This window comes from Zootoca vivipara, chromosome 14 (assembly GCF_965207765.1).
Source record: "Zootoca vivipara chromosome 14, rZooViv2.hap1.1, whole genome shotgun sequence".
NCBI lineage: Eukaryota > Metazoa > Chordata > Lepidosauria > Squamata > Lacertidae > Zootoca > Zootoca vivipara.
Genome location: NC_142597.1, coordinates 31258951 through 31272069, shown reverse-complemented (window position 1 = coordinate 31272069; position 13119 = coordinate 31258951). Strand labels below are relative to the sequence as shown.

At 44.2% G+C, this 13119-nt stretch overlaps 1 protein-coding gene across 4 annotated transcripts in view; it reads left to right on the top strand.

Moving 5' to 3' along the window:
- Positions 1 to 4141: 4141 nt before the first annotated feature.
- MTMR4 (myotubularin related protein 4) overlaps positions 4142 to 13119 on the top strand; it is a 50644-nt gene continuing 41666 nt past the window's right edge. Inside the window, exons 1-3 of one of the 4 annotated variants that reach the window (XM_088657998.1) lie at positions 4675 to 4749; positions 8376 to 8503; positions 12833 to 12895. The gene's annotated coding sequence lies outside the window, so the exon portion shown is untranslated. Of the gene's footprint in view, positions 4750 to 8375; positions 8504 to 12832; positions 12896 to 13119 lie in introns of all 4 variants that reach the window. The other 3 variants (XM_088657996.1, XM_035139125.3, XM_088657995.1) reach the window with 3 other exon arrangements.

The following is a 13119-nucleotide window of genomic DNA, read 5'->3' as shown; positions in this document are numbered from 1 at the left end:
AATATTATTCAAATTTCTTAATGTAAAGCTTTGAACCACTGAGGGAAAACAACCTCATGTATGTTACTGGTCCATCAAAGTTAAATGGTTGCCAAGTTTCAAAATCTTAACATGCCAGATTCTTTCCACAGGTATAAATAGCAGAGTACTACTATAAGTCTGTCTCTTGAGTAGTTTATAAATTAATTAAGAGGTTCAAGGTTATGCTTTGCACATGAAACTTAAATTTAAATTTCTTTATGTAAAAATAAATAAATAGATAAAGAACCATTGAGAACCATCAACTGTTTAGAAGCTGCCAATTCCAGTTCAACATGCAAAACTCTGTACATTTTAGGAACATTTCCTGACTGATTTTCACATGAAATAATTTTCCCTTTCCAGCAGGATACTGAGATTCAGTGTGCAGAGAAATTCTTTCAGAACCTTAATGCAAAATTATCTCCCAATGGGGGGGGGGGACGCCACCTAAACAAGCCCCCTCCACACTTGGAAATTCATAGAAAATTGCTGTCTACCAGTTGACAGACTATGCAAACAAAAGGCTCCATTTCTTTCCTAGCAGGTACTCAGGATGGATACTTATCTCTCATTTGCATTTCACCCCGAAGCATTACCCTATGTTAATATAACCCTCCCTTTTCTAATGTAGCAATGATTGAGTGTTTTGCCAATTTTTTTTCTTCCACAGCACAAAAAAAAAAAAGAAAGAAAAAGTGAGGAGTGAGGAGATACAAACAGTAATTTCATTTCTCTTTGGCGCTTCTCTTTAGCTTATAAATAATCTGCTTCCATTTATTAAATCAGTTTTTCCATTATGTCTATGAAATTATTCTAACAATAACCAGGTATTGTTTTGTGACTGTATTTTGTCAGGTAGTCTTGCCTGAGTATTTCTTATTATGATGAATTTCAAAGCTTTTTCCGTTATTTTACCATTTTTCCATCTTAATTGGATATTTCACCTTCAGATCTTTAAGGTTCCTCTCCAATTTATAATGTCTTTGTATTATTTAATGATAATTCTTTTTTTAAAAAAAATCTGATATCTTTGTGTCAAGTCCAATTTCATTTGAAAAATTGTTGTGTGAGTGGTAATCTAAATTTTATTTTATTTTTGTATCTTTTTTTGGTATTTCTACTTTTTCTTTCTGTACATACAAATGTAGCATCTAACTCATTCTTTCCTGTAAATAATAATAATAATATTAATCCTTTTCAAACAAGATACGTGAACCTCAAAGAGAATTCAGAACCACATAAGGAAAATGTTAATAACTTATCGATTGTGTCCTAATTAACAAAATTTTTGTCCTTTGTTTCCTCCACAGCCAAACTAGGTGAAGTAAATTAAACTGACTGAGCAGACAATAACAGCAGTAATTAAATATGAATGATAATAATAATATTTAGATGAATAAAATGCTTAACTATGATCTTATATTCTTTGCAGCTTCCCAAGAAGAAATTTCTAGAATATTCTCCCCTTTCTTGACTTTATCATTATTATACTATTTATTATTATTATTTTTTAACTAATTATATCTTCAGACCCCAACCCCCTGCAGGCCTATTTTCAAAAGGATGTTTTACAGGAAACCAAATTGACATTTTATCTCTTTGATCACAACCTAAGAAGGAGGACCTAGAAAGCTATAACGTTTCAGCAAGGTTTAGAAGTGCTGGCATAGAAGTACTGTTAACTTCCTCCCAGTGACTCGAAGGCAGACAAGAAAACCCCCTTGTTGGAGATACATGCAAAAGCAGCAAGAATTATCTCAAGTTCACCTGATTGCCTCAAGATATACAAGTGGCGTATAATTAATAATTTGAAGGTTTTGTGCATTATGTGTTATATAGGAACACTGAAATGTGTCAAATGACTTTGGGACAAAGGGGGAAAGTGAATTGCAAGGACATTCTCTCTCCTTGACCTCAAGACTCTGTGCCCTAGGATTTAAAAGCAGCCGGAATTGTCTCAAGATCATGATGGCCTCAAGACATACAACTGATATATGATTATGTTTTATGTTGTGTGATATTCGACAGAAACATTGAACTATGTCTGACAGTATGTTATTTCCACAAGGAGGGGGGGTGAACCAATTTTGTGTTTAATTGTTTTTTTATGTTTAATGTATAGTGTCCCAATGATTTTTTTTGTATTATTGTATGCCTTTTAAAGGATCAGGATATTGCATAGTCCAGTATTTAGATTAGATCAACTTATGACCACGTTTTCTTGTCCCACCTGGCACTCTGCAGTGTGCCAGCCTTCTTACACAATTTTAGATTGTTTTAAATCATTTTACCAAGAATAAGCCCCAAGATCCATGAAACACCAGATAAATGAAGGTATTTATGTCTTGATTTAACAGGAATGATCCCTTTTAGAGTTAAATTTGACTAATTTGGACATGTTTTATGGGGCTGTATAAATTCTAATTGGGTCAGTTCTAATTGGGCAAGTGTATCCAAGGTGCAAGTAGCTTTCTTCCTTTAAGAGCAACTGGGCAACTCCCTACAGTGCAAGGCCAGAGCCTATAATAAAGGCCCATAGGAAGCCCAAGGCAAAGGCATCTCTCTCATGACATGTCCAAACCTGTGGCAGCTATGGGGGGTGCCAGGCGACATGGTCAATATGAAAGCCCTAAGGGGATTCACCAGGGATTGTTGCTGTTGTGCCACAATGGAGGTGTGCAACCAGAGGAGAGCTAGCTTTTGACACCTGAAGAACACACAAAAGGGTAAACAAACAAACTGCACTTTCCAGTCAATATTGGTGGACCATCCTGTTAAATGAAATACGTAGACCATTTTTGAGAAATGCTTCTCCCAAAGTACTAAAACAACACATCTGGTTATTCTTTTGTGGGGCAACAATTTTTAAGAAAAATTATAGCCCCAAATGGGGGATATTGTTATAAGAATTTTGAGGTCATATATATATATATAATAATTGTTCATAAAACATGTACATGAATGTACAGAAACATGTCTGAAGCAGCACAGGAAAACAGGCCTGACTGACACCATTTTGACTCTCTCTGACCAGGTGTTTCTCTGCAAGGAAGAAGGGGGGTGGGGGGAACCTTCTCATTGTCTCAGGAATTAAAGTGATAATCCCTGGCATCCTGATACCTGACTGCCAGACAAAAGGGTGTGATTAACTTGGCTGGGAAACAGGGAAATGTAAATATCTCTCAATTTTGTTGATTAGGTTCTGGGGGCAGGGGGCAGGGTCCAGGGTGCTCAGATTACTGCCACCAGACCTCCCCTTTCATGATGTACCTATGATGAATCTAGGGAGGGGGGGTCTTGGGCTACACCCCTTCTGTGACATATGGATGATGCTTCTGGGGGGTGGGCTGAAACCAATTTCAAATCTCTTTTTAAGGGCAAGACATCTTTGTTTGGGGTTCCTTCCTTGTTCTCCTGTGTGAGAGGAAGGACCCTGTTGCAACAGCAAAAATAAAAGTGCCTTGCTTCGCACGTCCTGGTTTGGTCTCTGTTATTTGGTGGGCAGGAGACGCTTAAACTTTGTCTGCTTGCCAGGATACCTGGACTCTTCCTGGGTCAAGGATCCACTTAATTCTAGGGCCGTGTAGCTCTGCAAAATTTTTACAACACTAATATTCATGAAATATTAGCTTATTAAGTTCCTCAATTATTATCATCATAATCTAAATTGTTATATCAACAACAGCATTAGCATTATTTCCAAAATACAGTTACATTTCAATTATGTATATGATTTCTCTAGGGATTTTTTTAAAAAGCGTATGAGTTAATACTATAATACTGTAAATTTATGTTTAAATTATATTGAAAGTTGCTTGGAGACCGCAGAATAACAACAAGAACAGTAATAATAAATAATAATAATAATAATAGAATCATAGAAGGGTCCCCAGGGGTCATCAAGTTCAGCCTCCTGCAAGAATAATAGTTATTACTGCAGTTGTTGCGTTATCTGAACTCACACCAGGGTTCATGCCTCCTATTAATATGCAAGTAAACGAGGGCACGGGGCCCCACCCACGGAGTAGCCCCACCTGGAGGGCAGAGGTGACAAAGGAGAAAGGGAGCGCCACTCTCACGCTTCCACGTGCTCCGATTGGTCCAGGCTGAGCAGCGCCCCGCCTCGTCTTTTGATTGGACTGAAATGGAGGCGTCGTAGGGGCGTGGCGAGGAGGGCGGGCGGGCGTGGCCAATGCTCGGAGGCGCTAAAATAGTTCCGGAAGCGCCTGCCCGCCGAGCGCCTTCCAGGCGCGCCTCCCCGTTTCAGCCAATCAGCCGGCGCCTCACTTTCCTCCTCCTCCTCCTCCCCCCCCTTTCTTTTGACAGCGCCGAGCAGAAAACGGACGTGGGCGCGCCTTTTTCTCTTTTTCCCTGCTCCCCATTGGACAGCGGGAAGGACGCGCTGTGATTTCTCATTGGCCGCCGCGGCCCGCCCTTTCCGAGTCCTGCGCGTCCCTCCCCCTCTCCCCTGTCAGGCAAGCAGGCAGGGAGGGGCGAAGAGCTGCGCAAGGGTCGACCGACGGGAGCGGCAGACCAATCGGAGCCTTGCGCGCCGCGAACGGGCCGCCCCCTCTCTCAAGGCGGGGCGAGCGCGTGCCTCGGGATTGGCCCTCCACGGCGTTCGCTGATTGGCTGCGTGGCGGGGGGGGCGCTGCGAGGCCGGTGGGCGGGAGCGGCGCGCGGCGGCAGCTGAGGTGGGAGCAGCGCCGTCGGGAGGGAGGAGCGCAGGTGAGGAGACCCCAGCCGTCGCGCCCCCGCCTTGTCCCCGCCCTGAACTGCCCGCCCCGGTCCCTCAGTCGCAGCAGGCCCACGGGGCAGGCAGGCCGGGTGCAAAGATCGCCTGGCCCGCAGCAGGCCGCGCCTCAGGCGTAGGAGGAGGCCCAGCCCCAGCGCCGTCAGCCGCCAGTGGGCACGGAGGGAGGGAGGAAGGAAGGGGCCTCCCACACACACCTCCACACCCGCGCCAGGCCACGCCTCTCCCTGGGAACCCCCTCTCTTAAGCCCCGCCCACTTCTGCTCTCTGCACATGCTCAATGGGCGTGCGTGTGTGCGGAAGTGCTGGTCGGCACAGTAAGCTTCGTCCTGCTGCGAAACGGGTTACATTTCCCCTCCCTTAGAACATGGGCGGAGTGATTTCTCCACCCACCAAGGTTTGCACTGACAGTTTCTTAATCTGCAGCCCCCTCACTCTGAGCAGGTACCCAGTGATTTCTCTCCCTCTTGCCCCTCAACAGCCTACTACCTGTTTCTAGGAAGGATCTGTAGTCCTTACTCTGAGCATGTGCAGAGTGATTTCTTCCAGCACCCCCAGCATGTGCAGAACGATTTCTTATTTTCTCTCTCTCATCCTCCTACTAAACTGGTTATATCCCTTCCCTCTAAGCGCATGCAGAGTACTCCCCCCAACCAACTCATCCCTTGTCAGTTTGTAAGGAGCAACTGTAGCTATCCTTTTCCGAGGGAGTTTTCTGGACTCTGCAACCAGCATGCAGCAGTGATTAAGGGTGATGGGAGCTGCAGGCCAAGAACATCAGAAGAGCCTGTGTCTGGATCAGGCGAAAGGGTGTCGCTTTAGTCCAGCATCCTGTTTCCCACAGCAGTCAACCAGATTCCCCAAATGGGAAGCCTGGAGGGTCACAGGTGTTCCCTGTCCCTGTCCATGCAGAGATCAGCTAAAAGGAAAGCTGATGCTCATATGACTCAGCCTTCTGGCAGCCTGATGTGCCTTCCAGATGTTTTGGACTCCAACTTCCATCAGCCTCAGCCTGAGCAGCCTTGCTCCCATCAGCCCCATCATCACATGGCTGTGTTGGCTGCGGCTGATGGGAGTTGTAGTAAAAAAAAAGTCTTGAGAACACTAGGTTGGCAAAGGCTGATATAACTTATACACACAGAGGCATTTGCCTGTTGGTTCTAGAATGCCACCAATGCCGGGCCCCAAATTTCCAAGTGTCCCAGCTCCAGGGACTCTGCCTGTCCTGGGCATGATTCCAACATCATGGGAAAAGGAGAAGGTGCAGATATCAGCCCAGCAATGATGGAGGTTGCCCTGTGTCCTTTGGAAATGTCTGGCTATACTTTGCTTTTAATGGCCCATAACCCCTGCCACTCTTGCCCCAAATACCACTTTTAGTGGGGGGGGGGAAGCAAATTTGGCAGGTGGATTCACAGTCTGGGTTTATTTGGTCTCCGAGCTTAGGATTGGTTTGGCTCCCAGCTGAAAGGAGTGCAAACATTCAAAAAATAACCCATGAGGGTTCTCTGAGTTTTGAGGTAACTCTGGGGTGGGGGACATCTGTGGCCCTCCATATCACCCCCCAGCCAGCATGGCCAAGAGTAGGGGTTGATGAGAATTGTAGTCCAGCAACATCTGGCTTCCCATCCCTGCCATAAGGTTATTTCTTAAAGCAAGCAGAGCTCATGTCTCTTTTGGTCCTAGAAGCTACACCATGTCCATGGCACACAGAATTCTGACTAAGCCCCAAGGTGGAGGGAGAAGGTATTTTGACAAGCAGGCATGGGTTCCATTGTTTGGTCTCCCCCATCCCCACGCCTCATATATTTAAATATGTTACCTCTCTCGCTCAGCATGCTCAAGGCAGTTTCGCAATGTAAAATAGTAGCTTGCGGTTAGGACTGCAAGTTTTAGGTGATCAGTCATTAAGCAATCCATTGAGAAAACTTTCGATTGATTCCCAGTTAACTAGACCACACTTTTAAATGCGGTAGTTAATTGTTTTTAATCATTTTCCTTAATGTTTGCGTGAAACTTGCTGATGTCTTTTTCAAAAAGAAACATTTTTCCCCTCAGAGAAGCGAAGGCCTGTTGTGATATGATTATTTGCACTCCACTGTTTAAACACAAAGGGGGTTTGTTGTTGTTCTAAACCGTTATTTTATTTGTATGCAAATTTAGGCAGATTTAATTGAACAGAAAACATTTAAATGGCAGTTCTAAGGATGTTTACTCAGAAGGCAGCCCCGCTGTGTTCAGTGGTGTGCATACAGCTTACATCCTTCATGAAAGGATGAAAATAGAAAGCTAGCATGTCAAGGTAAAGGCCTCCTTTTTCCATGGGATAGTGTTCGTTTATGCATGAAGGAGTAGTTGGCAATGTGAGCTCCCCACATTTGCTGTCTGAAGTGGTGGGGTACCAGAAAACAACATCTTGTCACTCTCCTACCGGTTTGTGAGAACTAGACAATGGCTAACTGGCTGCAATCTGCCCAGTACTTCATTTTTTTGAACAAGAAATGTTCCAGTGGCTGCAAGCCTGTGTTTGAAGCCCTGCCTAAACTAAAAAAGGACAGAGTAGTCCTGCATGATACTCTATATGTGTTCAGAAGGCAGGTTGATAGTGGCTCACTTTGCATTTTACACTAGGCCACCATGGCTTAGCCCAAATGTGTGAGCATGTAGAGATCACAGCTGCTCTGATCCTCCTTTGGTCCTGCTGCTGCAGTTCCTCTGTGAAGTAGGCCATGGTTTGTCTTAGCGTGTTGTTCAGACCCAGATGTACGGTTTGTCTCCTCCAGACAAACCCATGACATGTAAACCAAGAGCAAACCTTGGTTTAGCATTATTTTGCGAATCTGGTCATAGTAAAGTTTGTGTTCGTACCCCATGTGTGCTTCATTTTTATACTGAGAGATGGAAGAAGGTACCTAAGTACAAAATTAATAATTCAGTGTGCATGTCTTCTTTATGCACCCATTTTCTTAAAACACCCACGAGCATGGACCCAGTCATTTCCCAGTTGTTGAATGTGTGTATTTTTAACAGGCAGCTACTGAAAAATACATGCCTGTATATTTCTTACATCACCACCAGAATCACATCTATTACTGATATTATTACAATGCACACACACACACACCCTTTCATTTCAAGAAGAAATACTTCATGGTGGAAGTACAAACAGGAGTATAAGGAACAACCAATGTCTACATTCTGCATGCACCCGGAGACTTCTTTTCACTTGTAGGGTTGAGCTGATGCTTTAATGTCACAGGAAGCTAGCTGATACCAGAACGGCGCTCTGTCTAACCCAATAGTGTCTGCTGCTGTTGTCTGGCAGTTTTGGACTGAGTCTTTTACATCATCTCCTCCCTGGTACCTTCTCACTGGAAATCTTGGGGGGTGAATCTGGGACTTTCCACTCCCAACACTCAGCAGTGCCCCCTACCCTTGTACCCTAGTGCAGGTAAACTGTGATACACACTCACCCTTACTGGTGCAAATTATCTGTGGCTTAATGAGGGCCCTGTGGTGTAATGAGGGTGCACTGGGTGCTCACTTTCCAAAAGGAGAGGACTTGAAAGCACTCCCCCTGCCTTTCCTTCCTCAATCCTAGATGCAGCTGTGTGGGAGGGATACACTACACACTGTGAGGTGCTTCCACTTTCACTCTGCTATTTCATACACTCTTGGATTGAGCTACAACATTAAAGGGAGAGGCCAAGGTTGACGCCTTCAGAGTGTGTGAGTATGAGCTTAATTTCTGAAATCTGTGTGGTAGCTGTGCGGGCCACATGCCCACGGTCCCCGAGGCATGAGGGACGTGAATTTTGTATGGTTGCCTGCTCAGTGATGACTCAGGGAAATTGCTTCATATTCTTAGAGGTGCTTTTGCTATCACTCTCGCAGCTTTCACTTCGTGCATTCCAGGTCTGATTCCATAGCGTTCAAAACAGATTCTAGGGTGGGGTCTGACTCTGTGTGGGTGTATGCAGAACTCTGTGCTTATTTTCTAAAATGTGAAGTGCTTGGACATGACACAGTGGAATCCTTGTCTCTAAACACAGATACGTGCCTGGGGCTAGCTGTATTTCTTGAGTTTATGAGGGAAAGGGTTCTTATGCCCTTTTATTATTAGAATTATAGAACTGGTAGACTGGAAGGTCCTGAGTAGGCAATTCACATGCATCTGATGAAGTCGGCTCTAGTCCAGTAACATTTTTGCCACAATAGATCTATTTTGTGTGTTTGCTGTAGCAGACTCTCTCACACACCTTAATGTATTCTACATTTAAAGACTTTGTTTCAGTTTCCCGTTTCTTAGCAAAACCTTCTGAATAATCCTGATCTTGCCTTACCAGATCCTTCACTGCCACCTGATTTCCTTATCCCAACATCACTATTTATTGCCAACGTCCACCCTGTCTTGTCCAGCTGTCAGGCTGTGCTGTTTATTTTTATTTATTTATTTACTTGCACCATTTATCCCACCCAGATAATTTATCTGGATGGTAAACAATACACTCTACAAGCCATGGTGGTTTGTGTGTGGCGGCGGCAGCGGGGATTTCACAAGCAAACAAATAATCAAAATAAAAAATAGAATTAAAGCTACAAGTAACAAACTTTATAAAGAGTATTAGAAAGCACTAAAATATGAGTTTAAAATGCCTGGAAAAATAAAAAAGGACTTAACCTGGTGCAAAAAGGGGGGGGGAAGGATCATAGCATGGGTGCCAGGAGAGCATTCCTGGGAGGACATTGTGGAATGTGGCACCACGACTGAAAAGACCCTTTCTCCAATAGCCACCCATCACACTTCCTCATCTAGCGGGGTGCTCAGAGAAGGGCCTCTGAAGATTACCTCAAGGTATGGGTGGATAGATGTGGGAGGAGACAATCTTTCAGGTAACTTGTCCCCAAGCTATTGGGGCTTTAAAGGTTAAATCCAGCAGATTGAAATGAGCTGGGCACCAGAACATCTGGAGAGGATGTTTGTCCCTTGGTATGCTTCTGTGCAGCTCTTTCTTGTCCTAATCCCCGATGGATTTGTGTGTATGATCAGGGCTGGCTCTAGGAGTAGTCTGGGTGGCGTGGGGCAGAGCCGCGCGGAAACCGTGCTGCACGCTGCGCCCGCCCACCAGCCGCAACAAGAAACGGAGCGGGGCAGAGGCACCGGAGTGATCGCTGCACCACGGCGCCAGGGCACCCGAGATGCTTGAGACGACCCTGTGTATGATTGTGATTATTCATTGGTAAGGGGAAAGCCTGTGCTTGCAGAGGCACTCCTTCTTACTTCACATGTTCTGTTACTGAATATGGATGTTTAACCTAGATCCAGGATTGTGCACAAAATGAGTCTTGTGTGCATTTCTTTTTACATTATTTTAAACACTTGAAAGTTTGAAATTCCCTCTCAGATAAAATCCATCTTCTATGTTTTGATAAATTATGCTGTTTTTCCACCTCACACAAATTGCCCTAAGCAGTTTACAATTCATATGTTAAAAGCAATCAAACACAATTAGAAGATAAGATATACGCAACACAAACATTCCAGGAGGAAAAGAGAAAGAGAAAGACATGTCTATTTTATCTATTGTAGTTTTCATATCCACCCTTAGTGATTGTGTTTTCATGGAATCTTCTTGAAGGAAACATAGCCACTCTTCCTTCATATTACAAATGGTTCACTAATATTCTTTAAGTGATCCAGCAAATGACCCTGCAAAAGCCACTTGCCCAGCTGCCCACCAGCCTCTGGAAATCATTCATAGCATATTGAAAACTTGAAAGAAAAAAAGGGGCATGTCTCTTTCAGTTTGCAAGTCTTAAGTTTCCACTTCCTGGTTATCTGGAGCCAATTCCTGATTGATACAGGTGACTCCTGTGGACATGCTTCAGCTTGAGAATAGCTTTTTGGTGAATCACATGTTCAGTGGGGCCTCTAAATTTCTTTTTACAGTACTGTGCCAGCGCCTGTTGATATGATGAGCATGCATGTTTCTCTACAGCAGCTGAAGTTGGTCCAGTATTCCATTTTTAATTAATAGGTTTTTGTATCATGCCGTCTACTTATAAGCTCACTTGCCTGGAAGAGCCTTACGTATCGAGGCAGTACATTTAGTATTGAGCTGAAAGTAGTGTTGACACCTCAGTCGCACATGTTTCAAATAAGCCGGCCACCACAGGTGACAGCTTGTCTCTCATAACAAGGATTTAACAGTCAAGGTATTTGAAAGGGTTTTTGTCATCCACACTGACCTGGACACATTGGGAGAGCATAATTAATCTTTGCCTATGAAGATAAGCTACGTGGCTTCTTGTGGTGGGGCCTTTCTTAGGGTGGAGTTGGTTCCACCAGATGCATCAATTTAGATTTGCAATCTGGATTTTCTTTCTGCACCTTTTAATATTCTGCTGTATTGGGAGACGAAGCAGCCATCCAGGTTTCTCCAGCATGGTTTCCCACCCCCAGGCCACAGTCCTGTTACACTTGCCCCCTCCCACATAGCTGTATAGCACACGGAAAGTCTTGCTCCATATGGCAGGCTGAACAACACAGCCGGAAGGGGGGGGAAGAAAGAGATAACAGGGCTGTCTGCCTCATTTCCTTATTCAGTGGTAGATTTTAAAGATGCACAGGGAATCTCTAGGCTGCAGCCTGCCAACCCTCCCTGGCGAGCCACATTAAAAATAAAAATACACTGTGAAGCTGGTAAAGTTGCAGAAAGGCACAACCAAAATGATCATAGGGGTGTAGGCTGAAGGAGGAAGAGAGGTTGAAATGGCAGAGACGGGGTGCAGCATTTTCAACCTCAGGGCCTCATTCCCTTCAGGACAACCTACTGAGGCCTGCACATCAGTGATGGGCAGGGCCAGAGGCAAAAGTGAGCAGAGCAATGAATGCTGATTTTACCTTTGTGCAGCAGACTAGTTTCTGCATACACTCCTACACCCTTCTTTGCCTTCCATTCAGGCAAGCATGATCGGAGTTCAAGGAAACATTCCAGCCAGGTAAAAACACTCAAAGAAGGGTGCAAAGCAGGGGTTCAACCTGGGGACTGTTCTGAGGGCCAAACGGGATCAGAGGACTGCATATGGCCTCAGGCCTGAAGCTCCCCACCCCTGGCTTATGGTAATTAGCCATAGTGGCTGTATGGAACCTCCATGTTTAGAGGGAGTCTTTTACTGTATGCTAGTTCTTGGGGAGCAACAGCAGGAAAGGGCTGTTGCCCTCCAGCCCTGCTTCTGGACTTCCTGGAAGCATCTGGTCACAGAGAAACAAAATACATGCCTAGGCTGAACCTTTGTCTGATTCTGTTCTTATTGAATTGCAGAGTTTTGCATATTGCACTCGCACACTGATGATGGTGTACTGGGGGGGGGGGGGATAACGCAATGAGAGCTCAGTAAAATGGGACTTTTAACAAACAGGCAAAATGCATCCTGACAGAGGAAGCTGTAGGTGTGAAATCTTTATTTGGCCTTAATGTTTGCTGGAGCATCAAGGCATGACCATAAAAAGTTGATGTAGCTTCAAATGAGCAGCAGCTCTTTTGTGATGCAGAGGGAAGGAACCTCAATTATAATCTTTTCTGACCCACTATTTCATTAGAAGTAATGTCAGATTTCTTATTATTGGTTCTGTAGCTTCTTATTTAAACTTCCTTGATTTTTCTTTTTCTTTTTCTTTTTTGGTTAACTTTGGTAAAGTTATGGACAGTTTGGTTTGAATGTTTGTGGTAACTGAGTTGCTTGGAGAGAGATTTGTGTGTGCCTATGCATCAACTAGAAATTTAAGAAGCTGCTTTATAGTGGGCGAGACCATTGGCCCATCCAAGTATAGGGCGGTATATAAATTCAATAAATAATAATAATCTAGCTCAGCACAGGGCAGCTTTACGGCATCCAGTTTGCTGCCCTCTTCTTTTCTCAAACCAGCTGGAGTGTTTCAACAGTGAAGGGAGTTGGTGTGGCATGATTTATTAGGGAGATGCAAGGATAAAGCTGTTGTTGTCCTTTGGTATTCTTCCCCACTCCCTTGATTTCCATTCACTTTTCTCTCCTCAGGAAAATGTCTATTTCCAGTACAATCGGATGCCTGCGAACTGAGGAAGACTGAGACTTTGCAAGGTACTTTTAATGGCTAATGTCTTCAGTTCTGTGTTTCATTTCTGCATTTGCCGAACAAAGACCCAGGTATAATTTCTCCTAGCATGTTGTAAATTAGCTCAATTTCCCTCGAACTAGGCATTAAGTGCCAAGCAATTATTGGTTCATCTTTTGGGGTAATATTTGAACTTCATCATTGGTAAGGGTAGAAGAAATATCCTGCTGGCAAATCCACTTAGTCCAGA